A 21,534-nucleotide genomic window follows, 5' to 3' on the forward strand; every position below is an offset into this window, starting at 1 on the left:
AGTCAGATTTTTTTTTTAGGTGCTCAAAACATCTTAAGAATCAGACAACATGTGCACAAAAAGTCACTGATTGCAGAAATGATTAAACTGCAGGGTGATGGTTCTGAGACCAGAGAAATCTAGGGGAAGGCAGAGCTGGTGGCTGGCGGGGATCCTGCCTGTCTTCCTCCTGAATGAAGTGGGGCGCACATTAAAAGCTAGGCAGTAATCTATAAGCAAGCTTCATTTAAGTGCATGAATAATTGGCATCCCTTCTTCCCAAAATGATGATGCATTCCCATTAGACAGCTCAGCTCCGTCAGCATCCCTCCCGGGACCCTGCTTCCAGAAACTTTCATGGAATTTCCAGAACTTGGCAAGTTCTGGAGCTCAGGGCTGCCCAATGAATGTGTTTACCTGTTTTAGTTCATATGTTACCAGCCAGCTGATAACACCCTGGCTAACTCACAGGGAAGGGGAAGCTAGAGAAAGAACAAGAAGAAAGCTCTCTTCTCATTTGTAGCCTGCCTCTTAAATTATGGTAGCTTTTACACTTGATGGTTTCCATATTTTTCCTGGTAGTTTTACTCTTCCTGGCAGCTTTGCTGAATTTGTAAAAGCCTTGAGTGGACAAGAACATGACCCTGGTCAACTGGGTGTGCAGGCTGAGAGTTTTGACACAGAACCTGCCATTCCCAGGCTCAGCCTCAACTGCATGGTCCCAAAGGGGTCCTAAGCACCTCTGAATTCTGCAGCCAGGCTGGGAGAAACGGGAAGGGATATAGGCTTCTCCCTATAAGGGCTTCACCCAGCAGTTTTGTTTTTTGTTTGTTTGTTTGTTTTTTATCACATCTGCTCATTCGCATTTGGGACCTGGCCACACCTTGCAGCAAGGGGGGCTGGAAGTCTGAGGGCCAGGTGGCCAGATGAATGTCCAGGGTCTCTTAGCCTAAAAGAAGGAAGAACTAGCTCTAGCTGGTGTCTCACCATGTCTGTCATGGCCCATGCTTTTGGCCATCACGTATTTTTGGGTACACCTCACACACATATGCCTCTTGTCCAAGGGAGATAACCCCCAAATTACAAATGTTTTGATTCAGATCAAGGACTAGGGGTTCCTAAGTGCTAAGCAATCAGGGCCGGCTGTAGTTCCTGTTGGCAAAACAACTTGAAATGAGGAAACAAGTGCTCTCCCCCCAACTCTCTCATACCCCAAATACAACGGTCACGTAGGCATAGGAGAACCCCAACACACAAAAGTCCACAGTGATGATCAAATCCCGCGGGGCAGGAACTGCCAGCCAGTGAGTGCCCGAGTGGACCCCTCTGGCCACCCACCTTGTGGCCCCCCGAGGAGTGTCTCTTGGTGAACATGCTCTGTGGCCTTTGACTCTGCCCTTTGGGGGTGTCTGCTCTGTTCCGATGAAGCAGCATTTCAAGATGTTGGGGCTACCGCGTTTCCCCTGCCGCTCCCTGCAGGTGTGGGGCTGGAGCCTCCACCCACCTCTGGCTCAAGGGTTTGATCAGGTCAAACATGGAGTTTCTCAGACAATAAATCCCCCAGAAACCCTGAGTCATTTTTAAGGCTTATTTGCTATGAATCACTTCACGTGCGAACGACGACAGCTGGGGTTTGGCTCGGCTCCGATTTAGATGAAACACTATCTAATGGGCTCCAGGCTCACGCCCCATGTTGCCATCGAGATACAGGTGTCCCGTGTCCACCGGAAGAAACAGGCTTGAGTGGGGAGACGATCTCCTTCATTCTGTCTCTGTCGCTGTCACCTGTATAGACAGAACTCTGCATAGCAGTGCTTGAGAAAGACTTAGGGACATCTTAGTTTACCCCACAGGCTCCCGAGACCCCTTCTGACGCTCAGTCTCTCTGGTTTGCTCTCTCAGGCAAGCTCCGCCAACATCTCTAGGCTTACGGAGTCCTGATTTTAGATTTTCCTCCAGCGTCCACAGGTAACATCCTGGGGAGGTTCCTGTTGGGTACAGTTAATGTCACACTCCCGCCTGGAACCGGCTGTTGATGCTCAGGAAAATGGGGTTCTTTGGCCAGGCTGTGTCATGGTTCCCCCATCTCGTGCAGCATTCTGAAGGACAGAAAAGTCAGCTTCCTCAAAGAGATTGAGGGTGTGCTGTATGACCGAAAGGGGAGGCGTGGCTGGTGGGTGAGGATGGCAGACACGAGGGACATCTAGCCACCATCAGGGACAACAGTGTTATCCAGGACCTGGTGGGCTTATTAGTAAGAATGGACAGACCACGAAGCAACTCTTAGCTTTAAGATTTGTTAAAACCATGGCCATATTTATTTCGCTGCTCCTTAGCGAGAGTTCAGATAGCCAGAATGGAAACCACTTGAAGACCAAGAAGCTGGGTCCTGTCCTCTTCTGACAGAGTGTGGGCTGTTCCTCCCCAGGGTCCTCGGCCTGGTCCCGAGCCCAGTTGGAGGAAGCTCTGAGCCTAACTCTTCTCTCCTTCCTCTACTCTCTCTCCTTGCCGCTTCCTAGAGCCGCTCCCACCCTTACCCTGACCGAAGGTGGCAAAGAGCTGCTGAGTGTGAATTTAGCCACGAAGCTGATAGGTTCTGGCTTGAGCAGGCATGAGCAGGTCCAAAGTGACGTCCGTGACCCCTGGAGGGAGGGGCCATCTTCCACATCCACCCAGAGAGGGACTGTTCTGGCCTGCACCCCATTTCCCTAATGTTCCCTCCATTCCCCCACAATTTCTCCAAGTAGCTCTTCCTTTTACTCACGTATTTATCCTTAGAAATCTCCAACACAGAAATAGCATCAGAAAAACTGCTGCTGCTGTGTCTCAGAAACTGTCAGGATGATAAAGCACTTGAACACCATTTGTTCTTTTGAAATTGTGCTCCGCCTCCCCCGAGTTCCTCGAGTGCCTCTTGCTTCAGCTCTCTAGTGTTTTCTTTATCTTCCCACGCTCAGTAGGAGACTGAGAGGCAACGTGGGCCAGAAGGCAGAGGGGAGCAGAGAGCACAGTGGCGGAGGGGTTCTGAGGCAGTGTTTCCTGCCCCTGCCTCCATTAGCAGCAGCAGGCAGCACCCACTATTAGCATTCAGGGGCTCCCCAGCACCTACGTTTCTCAGCTCAGCCCCTGCAACACCTAGGTTGCGGTAGATTCCGCTCTCAGGGCCCTAGTCCAGCCGTGCAGCAGGTGCAATTCAAGAGAGTTCTGCAAAATGCAGGTGCAACTCAAGAGAATTCTGCGCAGGGTTCTTGATCAATGTGAAAGTGCAGGTTAGCTAATGTCAGGCGGTAAGTGGACTGGGAATTGCTGTTCTTTTGAGGCTCCCGGAGTCAAAGCCGTGCTTATAGCCACCATCTGGGAGGCTGAAGCTTGCTGGGAGTCAGCCATGGCCCCTCACCGTGGCTGGTCTGGCTCCCAAAGCTGGTTGCAGGCTAGCCGCCTTCCTGTACTCTCTTCTGACACTCCTCCATCACAAGGTAGCCCCTGTGTGCTTCCCCGCTGGGCCAGGCAGGTCCCAAAGTTGCTTGGACTAACAGAATCCCAAGGTCATGGCCCGACCCTGCCCGCTGAGATCACCAGGTCTGGGTCTCTGCTTTCAGCCTCTTGGACACAAGCTATATGCAGGAATACTCGAACTCTGAGCTCTGTGCTGTGAGCAGCCCAAGGAGCCCCCTTGGAGAGACCCTGGAGGGGAAAGTCACTCTTGGAGAGAAAGGCAAAGGCACATAGAGGCATCAGCCGTAGCAGCATTTAGGATTCCAGAATTTTAAAGTCTGGCTCTGATTTTCTGGCTGTATCTCGTTTATGCTCAGAATCCTGAACCCTAACGACAAATTTTCTCTTGAGCTTATGATATACCTACGACCAGTGACAAAGGCACTGAGACTGTGATCTTGAAAAGACACTTCAGGGTTTTCTGTCTTTTTTTTTTTTTTTTAAGATTTATTTATTTGTACATACAGAACTGGGGTACAGGCCAGAGGCTCAGGGGCGGTGAGAGGCTTCACCAGAGACAGAGCAGGGAGCAGAACAGGCAGATCGACGAAGTACACTGCTGAGGGGAGCAGCGGGCGGGTCAGGAGAGGTCTGCCGCGCCATGTGGTCTCCTGGGGGCAGGCGGGATTTGAACTCATGCGGAAGTGGCTTTAGCTTCTCAGTGCAGTGCTTTAACCCGCTGCGCCACCAGGGAGGGCCAGGGTTTTCTGTCTTTTTAATACACTGTTTTAGTTCCGATTTCTCAGCCTCACATTTTGAGTCCTGATTCTTCGGTGCGCATTGCTACCGGCCCTGCCCACCTAGAAGTCAGAGCATCCCTCTAGTTATGACAACCAAAAATGTCCCCAGACACTGCCAGATGACTCGTGGCAGGCCAGGGAGCACAGCACCCCTGGGATAAAGACCTGGCTCTCCGACTTGCCGCCCTATGACTGCAGCAAAAGCCTTTGAAGTCATCCTTTTCCCTGAACAAGGAGGCCACCACCCTCACGCCACCTCAGGTCTATTTATTTCGGTGGCTTTTAGGTTTTAGGAATTGCTTTTTTACTTGCTCAACATTTTTCTCAAATGCATGTAAAACATTTACATTTCCAGGGTCAAAACAGGAAACCAGGTGTTGGGGTTATTTTAGCTGGGGTTTTTTTTTTTTTTTTCCACCATGGGGAACACAATATGGAGGAGCTGAAGGAGCAGAATCTTGAAGCATCAGACCCGCCTTGGCGCCCTCCACTTCCTTCCTCTATGATAGCCATTTTCACTAGTTTTGGAGTGGACCTTCCATGGTTTCTCCTTGAAAATACAATAAAATACGAAGATGTGCTTATGTGCCTATTTTATAGATTTGTTCCTCCCTTTCTTATACAGAAGTTACCAGGCCTCCTCTCTTGGGGTAGACGTGCCTGGCAAGAAGCTGTTATGGAGAACATGGTGGACGATCACTGGGGTTTGACCCTGCGCAGGGTGTGAAAACATACAATTGTGGAAGTTTGAACCTATCAGCCCTAAAACAGAGTGATGTAAACCACTTTTGCCTCAATAAATGTAACTTGGAGGAAAAGCCAAGAAGCCTTCATTGAACCATAAATGAGGGTATTCTGGAGGGAGGAAATGATGGAAGCCAGTTTGCTCAGGACAAAGAAAGTTCCTTTGGTAAATGTTGCTGACTTGTCCTGGTTAGGCAGGGAGTGTGGGGGGGAACGACGCAACTATTGATAAAGATGCCTCCAGCGAGGCCAAGTAAGGGCAGAAAAGAGCATGGGAGTGAGTCCACCCACCTCTCACTTTGCAGTCACTACAGGATTCTACTTGAGGACACACCGAGTGAAATTTAGTCACCTAAACGACCACCACGTTCCTTGTCAAAATATCTTTAGATAAAAATCACCTATGAAGACATCTGGGATTTCTTATGGTAAATATATCAAAATATAAAATACAGAGAACAAGTGAGCTACGTAGTCCAGGCCCAAAGTTGACAGCCGCCATCTTGCTAGCTTCATTTGTCCCAATTTTTTTCCTGAAGTATTTTAAAGCAAACCCCACCTATAAGTCATTTCACTCTATAATACATCTTCTTATTACAGAGCTGGCTGGGGAAGGCAGCAAATTTTCCTACGTAAGACCATGTCACTCTCACACTTATTGACAGGAACATTCACTCATCGTTCTGATGTCCAAATTTTATCTTGGTTACCTAAAACAAAAACAAACCAAAATCCCTACAAATGCTTTATTACTAATCAAATCTGGGGTCTAAACAAAGCCCATTGGTGTCTGTGGAGCCAGTTACAGGCCATGAGCTGACAAAGCATGAGCCCCAAGCACTTTGGGTGGCTGAAAATAAATGGTCACATGCCAGGAATGCCTAACTCCTGGTCGGTTGGACTCCAGGTCCTGTTCTTGCTCTGATTTCCAAAGAACACTCAGTCCCTTCCCTCTTTCTCTGGGACATGGTTTTTTCCCTACCTCATCTCATTCTTCTCCTCTCAGCATGCTCCAGTGGGTTAATATCTCTTGTAGACAGATTATAAGGAAATGCTATCCTCAATTATCAACCTTCAGGTCAACATTGATATTCTTACTTTGGAGGTAAAGAAAGTTCATGATAAATTCACACGTGGGTGATGGGTCTTGAGCTCAGTTCTGAATTGCATTCCTAAGCCAACAACTCAAAGCTCAGTCCAATTCTTCTAATCACTCTCTGATTTCCTACTAAGATCCCGCCTCAGCACTCAGTCATTGGGGAAAGTCTGAGTGTCCATTCAGCTGAGGGTGGTTAAGAGCTTGGGGGCTGGAGGCTCAGAAGCACGTGTCTGTGGCCAGATGCACAGATCTTCTGCCCAGCTTTCAAATTCCAAATCTGCCAACTCTGAGTTGAAAGATGTGGGCTGATTACATAATCCATGTTTCCCTTCATTTCTCTGTAAAATGGAATCAGTGCTCATACCTACTTTGTGAGGTTGCATGAGGATTAAATGAATACCTGTAAAGTCCGTGCAGTGGGGCCTTCACAGAGACACGTGCAGTTGTTATTCCCTCAGATGAGCCAGACAGGGAGCCAGAACTGAGTTTCCAATTCCTTATCTCTAATCTGATATGTATTTCAGTAGAACCTACTGTTAGAATTATTGGGAGGATTTAAAGGTGACAATTCACCCAGAGCTGAAAGAACAGTGTCTGTATATAATAAGCACTCAATGAATATTAGCTATTATTAAATAGACACTTCATACTCACCATGACATGAGCCCTAAGCCAGAAAGTCAGCTGTGCCAGAAATGCTGGCATTGCTTTCTTTTCAATAAATCAACTTGATTGCATCTCCAGCTTCACACTGCCTCCTTTATTACTGGGTTTTGCTCTCCAAAGTTTGGGTCAGGAGTCTGAGATTCCACAACACCCAGGTTGCTGGGGAACCCCACTGGTCATCAGGCCTCTGTCCACCCCACACCACAGGTAGCCCTACCACTCTGTGCCACTCTGGAGACCCACGGTCTAGGACCCTGACTACTGGGGCTCCGCTTCCAAGTGTGGCTCAGAGGACTCGGGGATCCATCCACGTTTCTCTGACCTCTTGCCCAAGTCTCTGGAAATCGCTTCTTAATCCAGATTTAAAATCCCCTTGTTCTCAAATCCTGTTCACATTAACGGATTCTTAGAAATGAGAGTCTGGATGTGGTGTGCTAAGCTATGCAGTTTGGCCTTTCCAGAACAAAGTCCATTTAGCCCAATCAGTTACCTAAATTAAAGAATGCAAACTACTGACCCTGCAAAGGGTCCTCTCAAATTAAACGAGAGCAGTACGCTTAATCCTGGCACAATGAGTGTAGTCTGCCATGACCAGGAACACCTGGGGAGCCGGGTCTGTTAGTTAACTTTGCGCCCTGGAGTCCGATCAGCAGCATGCCTCGTTAATAAGATGGGAACAAGAAGCAGGGGTCGGAGGCTTGATTGCTATCTTCAAACACAGGCCATAAGACAAATCGGATCAGAGGGCTCCTCTTCCCTCGAAGCGTAGATAACCTGAGCTTACATTTGCTTCCTGCGAACTCTTTTTTCTCTTTGTTCTCCTGCTCCGAGTAATGGACTCTGTAAAAATCATTCAATCGATAAAAAGGGCCAGGTTTTGCCTTCTCGGCTACATCCTGCCTTAACAGCTTGCTCCATGGAGACTCTGGAGTTTCTTTGCCGAGAGTCTTGTTGTCCAAAGCAATGTCTGGGCACGAGAGTCTCCAGGGACGGACAGGCACCGGCCCGCTGTGCACTGGAGAGGAAGGACAGATGCGATGGACAGAGGGGGCATCACTTGCCTCTGCCGCCCAAAGCTCCCTGGGCTCACACCTGGGAGCTGGAACAGTGGCACGGCAAGTCGGAAGGCATCTCCCCAAGGAGCTCGCGGTGCTGGAGAGACACCAAGTGTGGGCTGTGCCGAGCAGGAAAAAACATAAAGAGCTGATTCAGAGATGAACCCCACCTTCGAGAGTTCTGCCCCAAGAGTGGTCACTCTCACTCCAGGGTGGTTTGCCCCGCCCCAGGGTGCATTGGGTAAAGTCTGGAGACATTTTTGGTTGTCACAACTGGAGGAGGTGATACACTGGCCCCCAGTGGGTGCAGGCCAGAGGTGCTTTTAGATGTTCTACAAGGCACAAGGCACCCCCACACGGCCAGAGCCATCCAGCCCGCAAAGTCAGCAGTGACGAGGGCGGCATGTGGAAACTGTCATGCAAGGCAGAAGAAAGTGAGGAGGCGATGGTACCCCGGGCTTCAACGGCAAAGCTCACTGAATGGAAACTTCAGCCAAAAGGACATTCCTGGGAACTGTTCTTTTTATCACGGAGGCATGATCTGGGATCAGAAGACGCCAAGGCTTTAGCCGGCTGCCCTTCCCACCCGGTGTCAGACGACAGTGGTCTGGAAAAGAGGTGGAGTGCTAACACTCGTCAGCTCCTCGGGCCTGGCAGGTGGAGCTAGAGTTACTACCACCAAGGTCCTGGCCAGAGAAGGGTCTTCACCAGGGGAGCTGGGGCTGTGCAGCTGGGGGCCACCCCTTCTACTCTGGGCAGTAGTGTGGTCATCCTTCCAGGGACCAGGGGCTGGGCTTCTTGACGAGGAAAACTGGCCCCTCATGGCTCTCACCCCTGGTCTCACAGCTCATCCCCCCAGGGATGATGGTGCCAGGTTAGGGGTCCAGGTGGAGGGCGGGGAGGGAAGGGAGGGTCGTTTTAAGGGTGCAAATAAATTCGAATGTGCAGGCAGAGACTTGTTTGACTCATGGCTCTCTTGGTGGGATGTGACTCAGAGCCACTGTCTGTTGTCAGGGGTGGGAGAGGAAGAGCTGGAGGAGGTGGCCCTTGTGTGACAGGTCAAGAAAAGACAGGTGGGCCCTGGCCCAGCAAGGGGGGAAGCTCCTCTCTGATGACCTTGACCCCAGAGGGAATGGGGTTAAAACCATGGGAGGACGGATGCCGTTTCAAGTTTCAAACGTTAAAGGGGTCTGTTGTCACCCAAGAGATGAAGGGATGTATTTAGAAAAGAGGCTACATGAGGCATTCATTAGTCACTTTTATGTTCAACTTCTAGAATGGCATGGAAAACCAAGTTTAGAGAAGTACCAGTTTTCTTGACGGTGAACAATGTCAAGAACACGGACACTCTGTTTACTGCTCCGCTTGTGGGTGAGGGGAGGCCTCAGTTCTCCCGCTCAAATATTGTGACGAGGTTCTCTCCCAGGCTAGATGCAGCCTCTGAGCCCTTGGCTGTCTCTGGTGGTGCTGACTGCCAGCTTTGCACTGCTGACTCAGTCAATTCCCTAGGTGACCCTCTCTGGCTGAGATAGCCAGGTGTCCCTGGCTTCTTCCTGGAGGCCAACATTCCCAAATTGAACATGCCAACAGCCACCATGTCAGTGCGTGTGTCTGGTTTCCCAAGCGGCTGTATTTTCTAGCCCAGTGGGCAGGCAAATACACACTCATTCCTCCGCCACCCCCCCAACTCACCCCCACTTCCCAAGAGTCTCTCCTTCCAGAAGGTTCTCTGTTCTTACTTTCACCCATTTCAGTCCTGCCTGCTAGCTCCCCCCACCTAAGTGGTCCTCTGCTCCATTCTTGTCCCCTTCTAGTTCATTCTGCACCTAGAAGCTAGAGTGGTCTTTCTAAATATACCAATGAGAAAGGTTTTTGACTTGTGATTACTGCATGTGAGTCACTGTGCTGAACTCTTTACAGCACAGATTTATGACAGTCACGTATAACCTTTAAAAAAATGTCCCCTAAACATACTACGGAAAGATCTATTCATGATTCCCATTTCACAGATATGGGGACTGAGGCACAGAGAGGCTAAGTACCTTGTCTGGGGTCACACAGCCAAAGGGAAAGCCTGCGCCAGGGTTACTCTCTGGTTTAGAACCCTTCAATGACTCCCTGAACTTGACAAGTCAAGGCCACATGCACGCCTTCAGCTTGGTCAGTCTCCTCCGTGACCCAGGATGCTCCCTCTCTGTCTAGACTTATCACTCAGCCCATGGCCCCGGGGCCCCCGACACCTGAGCCTTTTGGAACTGCCCACAGGTCCTCCAGGGGTGCCCATGAGTCATGCTACATTGTCTTTGTTCAAGTTGTTTCTTTCCCCAAGAAGCCTTCCCAGCCCAGTCGGTCTGACAGGCACATTTCCTAACTTAAGGGTCAACTTAAAGGATGCTTCTTTCAGGAAGCCTTTCCAGACTGCTTCCCACCCCTCCACTTGGAGAACTGACCTCTTCCTCCCTTGGGCTTTGCTATGCCAGAGCTGCACTCGGTCTCCTGTTCGTCACCAGGGGTGAGGAGGGCCCTGCCCCCTGCCGGCACTCTGCATGGATGTCACATCTAATGGTGCTGGGCTCTTTCATTTGCGCGGCTTGGAGAGGATGTTTCTCACTGTCTCAGTGGTGTGGGCAGTAATGACCAGGCGTGAAGTTAATGCCCCTTAGTGTAAAGAGGTGTGCATGGGTGGTACCTCTGGGCTCCCCACGGCATGGGAAGTAGGAATGGGGAGGCTCTCAACCTTGGGGGGTGGGGGCTGGATGGTGGGTGGGGGTGCTTTCCTGAGACAATAGAGATTTCAAGAAAGATGGGGCAGGTGACAGCAGCCCTTTGGGGTCTACATTCCTCAGACTGCCCAGGGGAATGGAGACCAGAGCCCGTCCACGATGCATGGAATGTACCAGATGGGGCAGGGCCCAGGTTCTGAGTGACTCTCCGCTGACACGGTGGCCTCCTTGGTTGGCAGGGCGGCGTTCGCCTCTCAAGACCCTGCTCTGTCTCTTCCTTTAGGACTCTGTGGCCGGGCCATCTCCAGGGGCCTTTCCTTACCCGGAGTTACCCAGAGTTCCCTCGCCCCTCAGCCCACCACTAGGGCAGGCAGCTATTGCCGGCTGGCTTCAACGCCTTTCGTTTGTAAAGAGAGCGGTCACGTGCTCTTCCGCGGGGTGCCCTTGGCAATGGGTGTCGGGGGGGAACGCGCAAGACCTACTCCTAAAGACACAGAGGAAGCTCCACAGAGAGCTAAGATTGGGAGCAGGCTGGAGAGCAAAGCTGTGCACTCACCCTGTCTTCCCTCGGCAGGCTGACGCCTGACCCTGCTGAGGGAGACCAGCCAGCTGGAGGGCGTCCAGCGCCCCCTTCTCTCCCTCTGCCGAAAAGCAGCCCCAGGTCTGGCGCGGGGTTGAAGAGGAGTGGGGCTGTAGGAAGAGCTGTGTGTCTGTGGACAATGGATCTGGGGCTCTTGGGCTTTCCTCGCCCCGCTGGCCCTCTCGGCAAGTGCCACGGACCTTTCTCAAGGAACAACATTTCTCTGGTTTGAAGCGGAGAAACTGGCGAAACTGGCGTATGTGCCGTTGTCCCATCCCTCGCATCTTTAACTGCTTACAGATTAGGGCCATCTATTTTCTTAACATCTGTATCCCCATCCCTCGGCTGGATCCAGCCTGGCCCCAGAGAAGAACAATCACAAGACCAAGGAAACCCCAGTCGGCCATCTCAGCATGTTTTCATTTTGCCCTCTTTTATTATTCTTTTACTCTGTATTAGCACATCATTATGACTCTGGAAAGGGCATATCACTGCTAAATAAGCACAATGATACTGCATACTTTTCCTGTAAGTGAAGGCACGGGGAGAGGAAAGGGAAAAAGCAGCATGCTGCTGTACGTGACTCTCTCCTTTCCACCCACCCATGTGCCCCTGTCTTTCTTTGGACCTTTGCCTGTTCCCTCCCTGGTTACTTAACCTACCCTGGGGAGCTGAGCCTCCATCACCCCCCTTCCACACCTCCCGCAGCCCCTGAACATGCCTTGGGGACGTTCTAGCTCATCTTCTGCTATGGGGCCATGAATGACACAGGCCTCTTTGTGCGGCCTCCTCTTCCACTAGAATCCAGCTCCTTGAAGGCAGGGCTGGGCTCCTCCCTGCGCCCAGCACAGTAATAGCTCTTGACTCACAGACTCAACACTGGCTTCTTGAACCTGTGCCAGTCATGGTGTCACATTGGTAAATAAACATCCTGTGGTCGCCAGCCAAGACAGCTCCTGGTGAGCCCCACTTCCTGGTCCTCAGGCCCTTGGCCTGGCTTCCGCCCGCCTGAGTCAGGGCTGGCCTATCAGAATCCAGCGCACGAGGTGATGCGTGACTCTTGTGGCGGGGGGGAGGGGAGGCCCAAGATCAGGAAGGCATTTTCAACTCCCTTTGTGGTCTCCTGGGGTTGCTTGCTCTGGGGGAAGCCTGTCAGGAAAACATCCATGCACTCATGTCAAGCCCCTGAGGCCTGTTTGGCGAACTGTTTGCCATGTGAGTGAGCCGCCCCAGAGACAGATCCTCCAGTCTGGCCACCGCACCTTCAGCAACTAGACCCCACCTGCACAGGAGATGCAGAATCATGAAGGATCCTGAACCAAAACCGCCCTGCTGAGCCACTGTCCCCAGGCTCAGCCCCTGTCCTGGAGGAAGGAGACAGAAAACAAAATGGACAAGTAAATTCTGTAGACGTATGTAGGTCATATGTGCTAAGAATAAAAGAAAGCCAGGCGAGTCAGACAAAAAAGGGGGGAATTGAAATTTAGGCCTGTATTTTACACCAAAACACTTTTCATCTCTTATCTCAATACCCCCAGATCTTTTGAAGTTGGTAGTTTATCCCCATTTTACTGATGAGAAAATTGAAGGCCAGAAATGTTCGATGATGTGGTCACGTGGTTGGTAACTGGCACCCAGAATGTCACCCAGGCTGCTGGGACTCCAGAGCTGGTGCTCTGGGCAATAGCCCAGGCAGCCATTTGGGGGTTCTCCCTAAGGCACAGTCAGGACTTAGTACCCACGCAGTGCTGGTAATGAGTTGGGGGCGTGAGGGCAGGGAAATGATAGAATGCCATAACCTGGCAGGAGCCAGGCCTGCCCTTAACTCTGGAAAACACCATGGCACCCAAGAGCCATGCTCAGGCCGGGACTATCCACCCCGCCTTGAAGCCGGACAGCGGTGGTTGTTTATAAGCGGTGAAATTTGCACCCACAGGGCCTTCCTGCCCACTTCCCTTTCTTCCTTTCCACATCCATGTCACTCGCTCAAATTGAGGAAGCAACAAGATCCCTCTCACCCACCTTCACTCCCCTGGTGGTGGTGATGTTTGAGGAGGGGAAGTTGTTTGCTTTTCTCTCCTTTCTTGTGCCAAGACCGCTAGGTGCGGACACACTAATACTCACTCTGAGCCAAGCACACTCCTCATGTTTTCCTGCTGGATGTCTGGGAGTCCTTAAGACCATCCTTTTGTAGAGTCCCATCGTTTTCCTCACTGAGGTGAAGGTTCAAGGTCACTCAGGACTACTCCAGCAGAGCTGGAGTTCACACTTACAGTCTCTGTGAATCCAGACTTCATTCTTTAGCCAAGATCATGTACCTAGCTGAAAAGACTATAAAGATGGGTGACTTGGGGGAGTCACCTCGCCTCTGGGCAGGGCTAAAGCCAGAGTATCTCTAGACGATTTAATCTCCTAGATTTAATCCCCTTGAACAGCCCATTATAGTTTGTGCAAGGATTTACAGCTTTAACATTCTTACAAATGTCTAACACAAATCATTCACTTGACACTATATGCTAAAACCCTGTGCATTGCGAGTTAGGCACAGATTATGGGGAGACAGGGAGGGGCACCCAACAAACCAATGGGGGCAAAGGGCAAGTCAGGGATGCTACTTGGTGGTGCTAAGCTGAACCCTAACCATCTTGTATCAGACTGTACAGGGCCGTCCAGACAGAGGGAATGTCAGTCACTTCCAGACAGGTGGCCGGGAATGCTTCATGTCAGCTGGCGCCTATGGGCAGTATTGGGGAGGAATGAGCAACAGGATTAAGAGATGAGCAGGGGCCAGGTCAGTGCCAAGGTTTGGAATTCGTACCTGGAAAGTCTTAGAGGAACAATTTGAGTGTTATGTAAAGTCCTGATATAGACAGATCTGCATATTAGAAAAATATTTTGTCAGTGTCATGGATGATGAATGGAGAAGATCACTTAGACAAGATACGGCAACGGTTTAGGCAAGAGATGATGACGAGAAGACAGAGAGGTGGAGGAGATACGTGGGAGAGAGTTACGAGTAGACTAGATGATACCTGGCAACTGCTTGGGCGTGGGGGCAGTGAAGAAGGAAGGCACAGAGGCTGACTCACCCAGGTTCCTGGCTTGGGTGTGTGGGCGGAAGGAGGCATCGTGAGCTGAGATGGGCATCAGAAGACAGAAGCCCTAGGCTTTTTAGGACAGTCTTTATTTCAGATGAGGATTGAGACTGAAAAGGCTGATGCAATTTACTCAATTTAATATGGCCAGTTTAGTGTCATAGGTGGGACCCACACCTGGGTGTTTGTGGCAGTTAGGGAATTATTTTCCTCATGCCTAAGCAAATTTCCCAGCCAGCTCCAACCCCAGAGTGCCAGCAGCAGGCTTATGCCTAAGCAGATTTGCTTTGCAAGAAATGTAAGGAGAGCTCAGTGAAGAGTAGTACTGGTGAAAGCAACTTTCTAAGTCAACTTCCCGTTTTCATATTCATTCATTCAACAAGATTTATTGACCACATACTATGTGACATGTGTGTGGGGATGCAGTGGTGAACACGATGGCAAGGACCCTGCCATGAGCCTATAGGAAGTCCATTCGGGAGACAGGTCATGTCTCCAAATCAGCAAGTACATATCTATATCATATACTGTCAGAGTAAAGTGAGAGGGAGGGAGGATTAAGAGTGGGGGTCCTTTAATGGACAGAATGATCGAGAAAGGCCTAACGCATATCTCATCAAGACTGGCGTGGTGAAAGAAAATCATTCTGAAATCTGGGGGAAGAGGCTTCCTGGCAGAGGAACCTTCAAATGTAATGTGACTGAGAGTAGGGACAGGCTTGGGAATTTAAGGAATCACAAGAAAGCCAGGGCTCCAAGAAGAGAGCGAGTGATGGAGAAACTAGTAGCAGGTAAAAGTGGCAGCAGAGGCGAGGGCCTGCAGGACCTGTCAGATAGGGTCAGGGGCTTGGGCTTACCCTGAGCACGAGAAGAAACTGGGCGCTTAGGGCAGGGCCTTGAATCCTCTACTTATCCGTAAGCCCCCACCCTTTATTTCAAGACCCTTGAAGGTTCCTATGCAGTCGGAAGAAAGAATCCCAACCCTGCACCGCTTTTCCTTCCACTGTAACGCAGTGCCATGCCAGAATGTACTGGAACATCACAACCAGGGCCCCGCGCTGTGGTGTCAGTTGTGCGTCGCCCTCGTGGTGGTGATGTTGAGCCCCTTCCATGCTCTCAGAAGCCATCACTGTAGTCTCTTCAGTGAAATGTTTGTCTTTTGCTCACTTTCTATTACCTAGCAGCGCTTGAATTGCTCACTCTGGAGACATTCTTTATGTATTCTAGAAAAACACACAAATCCTTGCAAATATGTGCAATAAGGGACTTGGAAATATTTCTTCTCAGTGTGCAGCCTCCCTTTTCAACCTCACTGGGTTTTTCACAGAGCGAAAGCTTTTCATCCCGACGAGACGCAGCCTTTCAGGGATTGCAAGCCTGGGTACCCTTACATAAGCCTGTTGCCCATAGTTTTCCTCCAGTGGTTGCCTTGGAAAATGGAAGAGTAAACTAATGAAAGAAATGCGGCCTTGCTGTTGGGAACTGAGCGCTTGACTTGAGATTCAAAGCTGGCAACAGAGTGGGCCCAGGAAGAAACTTCCAGGCACTCTCTGCTCACCAGAGGGGCCCCGTGGATAGAAGCTCCCTCTCCTGGTCTAGCTTGGCTTAGGTGGGCACAGCAGAGGGCCATCTTGAAAAAGACCAGAGATGGGCTTTTCCCAAAGACCCTGAGAGAATCGGCTGATTCTTCATTTTTTTTCCTAGCGCATTATCCGCAACAAGGCACTTTCACAGCATCCTAGGGACTGGCTTACCACAAGTCTGTAAGAAAGGTCTATTATTATTATCCCCTTTTACAGAAGATACAGCTGAGGCCCAGAGAAGTGCTGACTAAGCACAGACTCTTGTTCCCCTCGACCAGCTGATTCTAAATTTCCACTACTGGCTGCTTGGTCAGTGCTTTTCAAAGGGCATTGAAGGCCCCCGCCCCAGGGACGCCCCACAGCTTTTTCATGGGGTACTCACAGGCAAAAGCTATTTCCCTAACAACAATAAAGAGGTTGTTTGCCTTTTTTGCTGTGCTGACGTTTTAACTGATGATGCCAAAGCAAAGGTGGGCAGAACCACCGATACCTTAGCATGAATCAAGGCTGCGGCTCCAGTCTCTGCTGCCGGTCATTGTATGCCGCACTCCGTGCCGTCTTGGGGACCACACGGCCGAGTCACACTAGTGTGTGGTTAAAGGGGAACTTCACAGAAGGAGCCTCAGGACGTACAAAAGTAAGACGGTTGTCTTGAGGAAAGTGTTTCTGCAGTTACTTGAGTTGCCGGCTGAACTGTCCTCCTTTTTATCCCCCATGGAAAACAATTTTCCCTTGAGAGAATGATTAATAAACTGTAGTTACTTAGGCTTGGGCACTTGGCAGACATTTTCTTATATGTAGAAGTGAGCCTGTCCCATAAAGGAAAGCTGCTGACAATATTTGTGGCTAGCAATAAAAATGTGCGATTTTGAGAGAAAAATCACAAGTTTGGGGGGAAAATTTTCAAACAGCTTTCAAATCCTGGGAGACTTTTCCAATGATCTCAGTGGCAGTATTCACAAATGTGGTTTTCTTGGTGTTGCATAAAGAAAGGAGCTCATACTTTGTGCTGCTGCAGAACTCAGCAAACTCGGTGGTTCCCAAGGGGCCAGTGCACAAGGGTGCAAATGAGCACGAGTCAAGATCCTTTCAGAAGGTCAGGTCAACCAATTGGCCTTACCATGATGGAGTATGAACACTTCAGTGGTATGATGTCAGGCCCCACATAACACTAAGCTTTTAAGATAGACTTCTGCAGAATATCCACACCTGTCTGAACAGGCTATAAAAATATTCCTTTTCCCACTACCGAGCTGCCAGGGGCTAGACAGCTTAGAAGAACTTCCACTAAAAAAACATGGTGGAGGAGACTGAACACAGAGGCCGACTGGAGAATCCAGCTGTCCCCCACTAAGTCAGACAACTTAATGGACCAGTGAGCCCCAACCAGCCCAGGCCTCCTCTAAATTGGGGCACTTAGTCTGGGAAGTTGAGACTATTTCCTTAATTTCTTTATCCTCTCCATAAATGGGGTCCCAGCCCCCCAGCCTTGGCAAATCTCTAATATTTCCTAGGGTGAAGAAGAATCTTCCTTCACCTCTTAACTGCTGCTCCCAGGGTGTGCTTCCAAATTGCCTCAAGACAGAAGCCCAGGGCCCTCATGCTCTCTATGGCCCCTCCCCCCAAAGCCTGTGGCCAAGTAGGGGAAATTGAACCTACCTAGGTGTGGGTGAGATCTTCCAAACTCACAGCCTGTGGGTGGGGGTGGGGGAGAGGCCTTGCGCTCAGGCCTGAAGGGCCCCAGCCGTCTGCCTCTGACTCTCGAAGTGGCTGCTGGGTCTCCTTCACTGGGAACCTCCTTCCCAAGCGGGGATGGGACGCTGATGTTGCTTACTGCAAACGAGTTAAAAACAAAACACCCCCAGCAACATTAACAGGAGGTGAATGTTAACGTAAGAGTTACAGATGTAAGCACATAAAATGACCTTTACGGTAAAGGTTTATTTTTAAAGTAACAGACATTAGAAAATGACTCTACCTTCTACACTGCAAATATCAATAGACACAATCCATATAAACAAAAGCTCTTTTAGTTTCTCCAAACTTTACAAGAGGGAACAAAGAACTAGAGAATGACTGCTTTATGCTCAAATGAGGGGTGCTCCGGCCACAGGAATGGGGGTGCCCCACCCCGCATAGCCTCCTTTTCCATGTTGTTCTCTGACTCTGGGCTTCAGCATGATCTCAAAATGAGGGGCTTTACTTCAAAGGACAGCTGAGCACGCTGATGGAGGGGGGCAGCATCCCCAGAATAGCACCCCCCTCCTTCCTGCTGCTGGGCCTTGAAATAAGTAGACCCTGATCTGAGTCTCAGCTCAGCTCTTGACTAATCAGGGGCCCCAGTCAAATCTCTCCATTCTCTAGTCTCCTTGAGGCAAGGACTAATCAGTCCTGTTCTTCACTGAGGTTGTTTTGAGGATTAAAAATGAAGGGAGGCAAGTCAGGAAAGCACAAGTGTAAGCTACAATCATTGTCCGAAAAAGAACTCTGGTGCACATTTACAGCCTCTCCCTTAATACATATTTACCAAAAATGTGGCCGAGCTAATGCACGTCTTGAATGCAGAATATAAAAATGCAAGTTCCATTCTGCAAGGAGCTCTCTTTTAACAGGAGAAATGAACATAACGTGCAAGAGAAGTGATATGGTACAAGATTTTTGAAATCCTAAGCAGAGAAAATTTCCCCCAACTCCTATCTCTTGCTGATTTTGCGATTCTTTCTTCCCTTGGATAACTGGATGGCGCTGGACCTGTATACCCTCAGCAAAGAGAGGGTATGGAAGAATTTGAGGTTAAAGGTTTTGAGTGTTTTGTCAAAAGCATGTCTTTGACAAGACTCGGGGTTTAGAAATGACCAACTGAGGCAGGCCAATGCTTCCCATCCTCCTCCAACACCAGGCATGCCTCTTTGGGGGCTTGCTGGAGGACTGATGTCAGTGGGGCCCCTGGGGTCCAAGGCGAAAGAACCACGGGACAAGAACCACGCAGAACCCACATTCATGACCAGCGGGTCTCCATACCAGCTGACACCATCCACAGTCAGAAGGGGGCCTTTCCTGGGAACCTGAGGGGAAGTCAGTGTTCTTTCTGGTGTGGCTCTGAGCATACCAACTACCTGTGCTGGGAGTGGGGTGGGGGTTGGGCACACGGTACCCCATCTTCTCATAAGCAACTAGCAGGCTGTGTGTTCATCGGCAGACAGGGTGCCCATGTGCCCTCGAGGCTTTGTGTAATGGCATCCTGACTGACCTGGTAGAGACGACCTCCTCTTAATGGCCGAAGGCTCTGAGTCACTGGGGGTAGAAGGATAAGCCTCGCAGCACAGCGCTCAGTCAGGTGGCACCAAGTGGAACCAACCCAGGAGCTCCCTGTTACCAGTGGGATAAAGGCTGGGGCGGGGAGAAGCGAGAGCACAGAGGAAGAGTGGCCTGTTCTTCCAGTCCTTCCTGGGCAGGAAGCGAGTGAGGAAGAGGGTCAAGGAAGGCTTCAGAGAAGAGGTGACATTTGAACTGGATTATGGGTGCCAGGCCTCTGGCAATCTGCTACTGGTTACCCTTGCAGAGCTCAGTCCTGCCCAGTCAGGAAGAAAAGCTTGTTTCCTGGGAGAGTGGAGCTGTGGAGAAGGTACCACTACGAGGCAGACGCTGGGAGAGAACAGCAGAGACCTCTTTAGAAAACCATGTTTTTTTTCAGAGCTTGGCTGTTGTCTATGGGGGCGGGGGCCCTCCACCTATGAATGGTGACTGATCCTCCCTGCTCTTGGCCCCGGGAGGCGGGAGGGGAGACACAGCTGTGTTGGGGCCAGGACCGGTTTACTGGGTGTTCGACAGACATTGGGCACAGCTCTCAGCATTGACAAGTATTCACCCCTTTCACCCCTTGATGGATCTTCGTTCTCAACTTATGGATCAGAATACGGAGGTTCAAGTTTCTACTGCTAGTTCAATGGTACAAACAAGATTTGAAAACTCCTGTGCAGATTCGAAGTGGGATCCTCACCCTGGAAAGCTCAGAATTTAGTTGGGTAGTTAAGGAATACATGCCTGCAAGGGTGAAAAGAACACATGAGGAAAACGCACATCTGGGTGGGGTGCCTTGCACTGTTACCCCACAAACACTTGTGTCTGACCCCCTAGGCCGGTCCTGGTGAGAGGTCCTGCCTCTAGCTCATTTCTGAAGTCTGTCCGCTTCTCCAAATCTCCACTCTGCCATCTAACCCACCTCCCACCTCGACCAACTACTGGACTAGTTACAAGTTTCCTATAGGCTGAACCTGCTAATCATCTCCCCCCCCATCCTGTTAGAACAAGAGACTTCCTGATTCGTAACTGGGTAAATAGATGCCCAGAAGGAAGACTGCATTTCCTAAATCTAGTCTGTAGCTGCATGTGGTCATGTGACCCACATGTTGCCCCACGAGGTTTGCGTGGAAGTGACACATGCCACTGCTGTCCCCACCCCTTCCAGGGAAAGGCATGATGCCCCTTCCCAAACGGCCCCAGGCACTGGCGGAATAAGGCCACTGCTACGAGCCACTTCTGGCCACATAAGCGAGGCACCCCCCCCCCCCAGGGATGGCAAAACAAATGCCTAGGTGGAGCAGGATCAACCCCAAGTTTTACACAAGAAAGAAACTTCTGGTATGTCATAGGGGTTTCATTTCAATATCTCCTAATAAACATAGGGAGAGAAGACACTGAACAAATCATCGCTCAAGAATATAAATTGTTTAAGTACAAATTATTAAAAATACAGGAAAAGCAACATATAAATATATATATACACACACACCATTTCCTGAAAGCATATAACGAGGAGAAGGGGCTCACCCAACTACGTCAAGGAAAGCATCTGTCTTTGTTCAGGCTACTGGGACCACATACCATAGAGTGGGTGGCTGTAAAACAAGCATTCATTTCTCAACGTTTTGGAGGCTGGAAGTCCAAGATCAAGGTGCTGGCAGATTCAGAGCCTGGTGGGAGCTCTCTTCTTGGTGTGTGGATGGATGGCTTCTGGCTGTGTCCTCACAAGGCAGGAGGAGGGCACAGGTCTCCTCCCCCTCGCATACGGAAGGGCTCTAGTCCCATCCCCAGTGTCCCATCCTCACTGCCCCATCTAAATCCAATTACCCTCCAAAGCCCCACCTCCATATAGCTTCACATTGGGAGTGATGGCTTCAAGATACAAATTCTGAGGGGGACACACACATTCACTCTTAACAGACTCTCTGAGAAAGGATCTAAATTCTCGGGGGGACTCGGTCAGGGAAACGGGAAGAACCTCTGTGAAGATTCTGAGCCCCGGAGGATTTGGTCGCCGCCGGGGCCCTAGGAAGGGCCCTGGCGGGGAGCCCCTCTGTGCCAAATTCTCAATCAGTTCTCTCTTTCACAGTCCTCTGCCCGCAGATGGGGCAGGGCGCTGGGCAACTCACAACCCTTCTTGGGGTCAGCACAAACAATTCCAGTCACTTGAAAGGTGACTCTAGAGAGGGCTGGAGGATGGGTGCAGACCTGCCTCTCGGAGGAAGTCCCCAGAGTCCAGCTGAGACGCCGACTGTGCAGCTGGTGCCCAAGAGCAAGTGTGAACTGGGAGTGGGGGGGGGGGGGCGGAGAGGACACGGGGCGGTAGAGGGAGAGACCCAGGAACAGATCAGGGGGTGAGGAGCCCGACAGGCGTGCTGAGTCCCTGGGGTTTTAGACGGGACAGGCTGGGTGCCTCGAGCTGCTCTGTGCTGGAGCTTAGCGTGTGAGTGGACTTGGGAGTCCCGGCTCAGTC

This window comes from Condylura cristata, unplaced genomic scaffold, assembly GCF_000260355.1.
Source record: "Condylura cristata isolate star-nosed mole 26May11 unplaced genomic scaffold, ConCri1.0 scaffold00009, whole genome shotgun sequence".
Taxonomy (NCBI): Eukaryota; Metazoa; Chordata; class Mammalia; order Eulipotyphla; family Talpidae; genus Condylura; species Condylura cristata.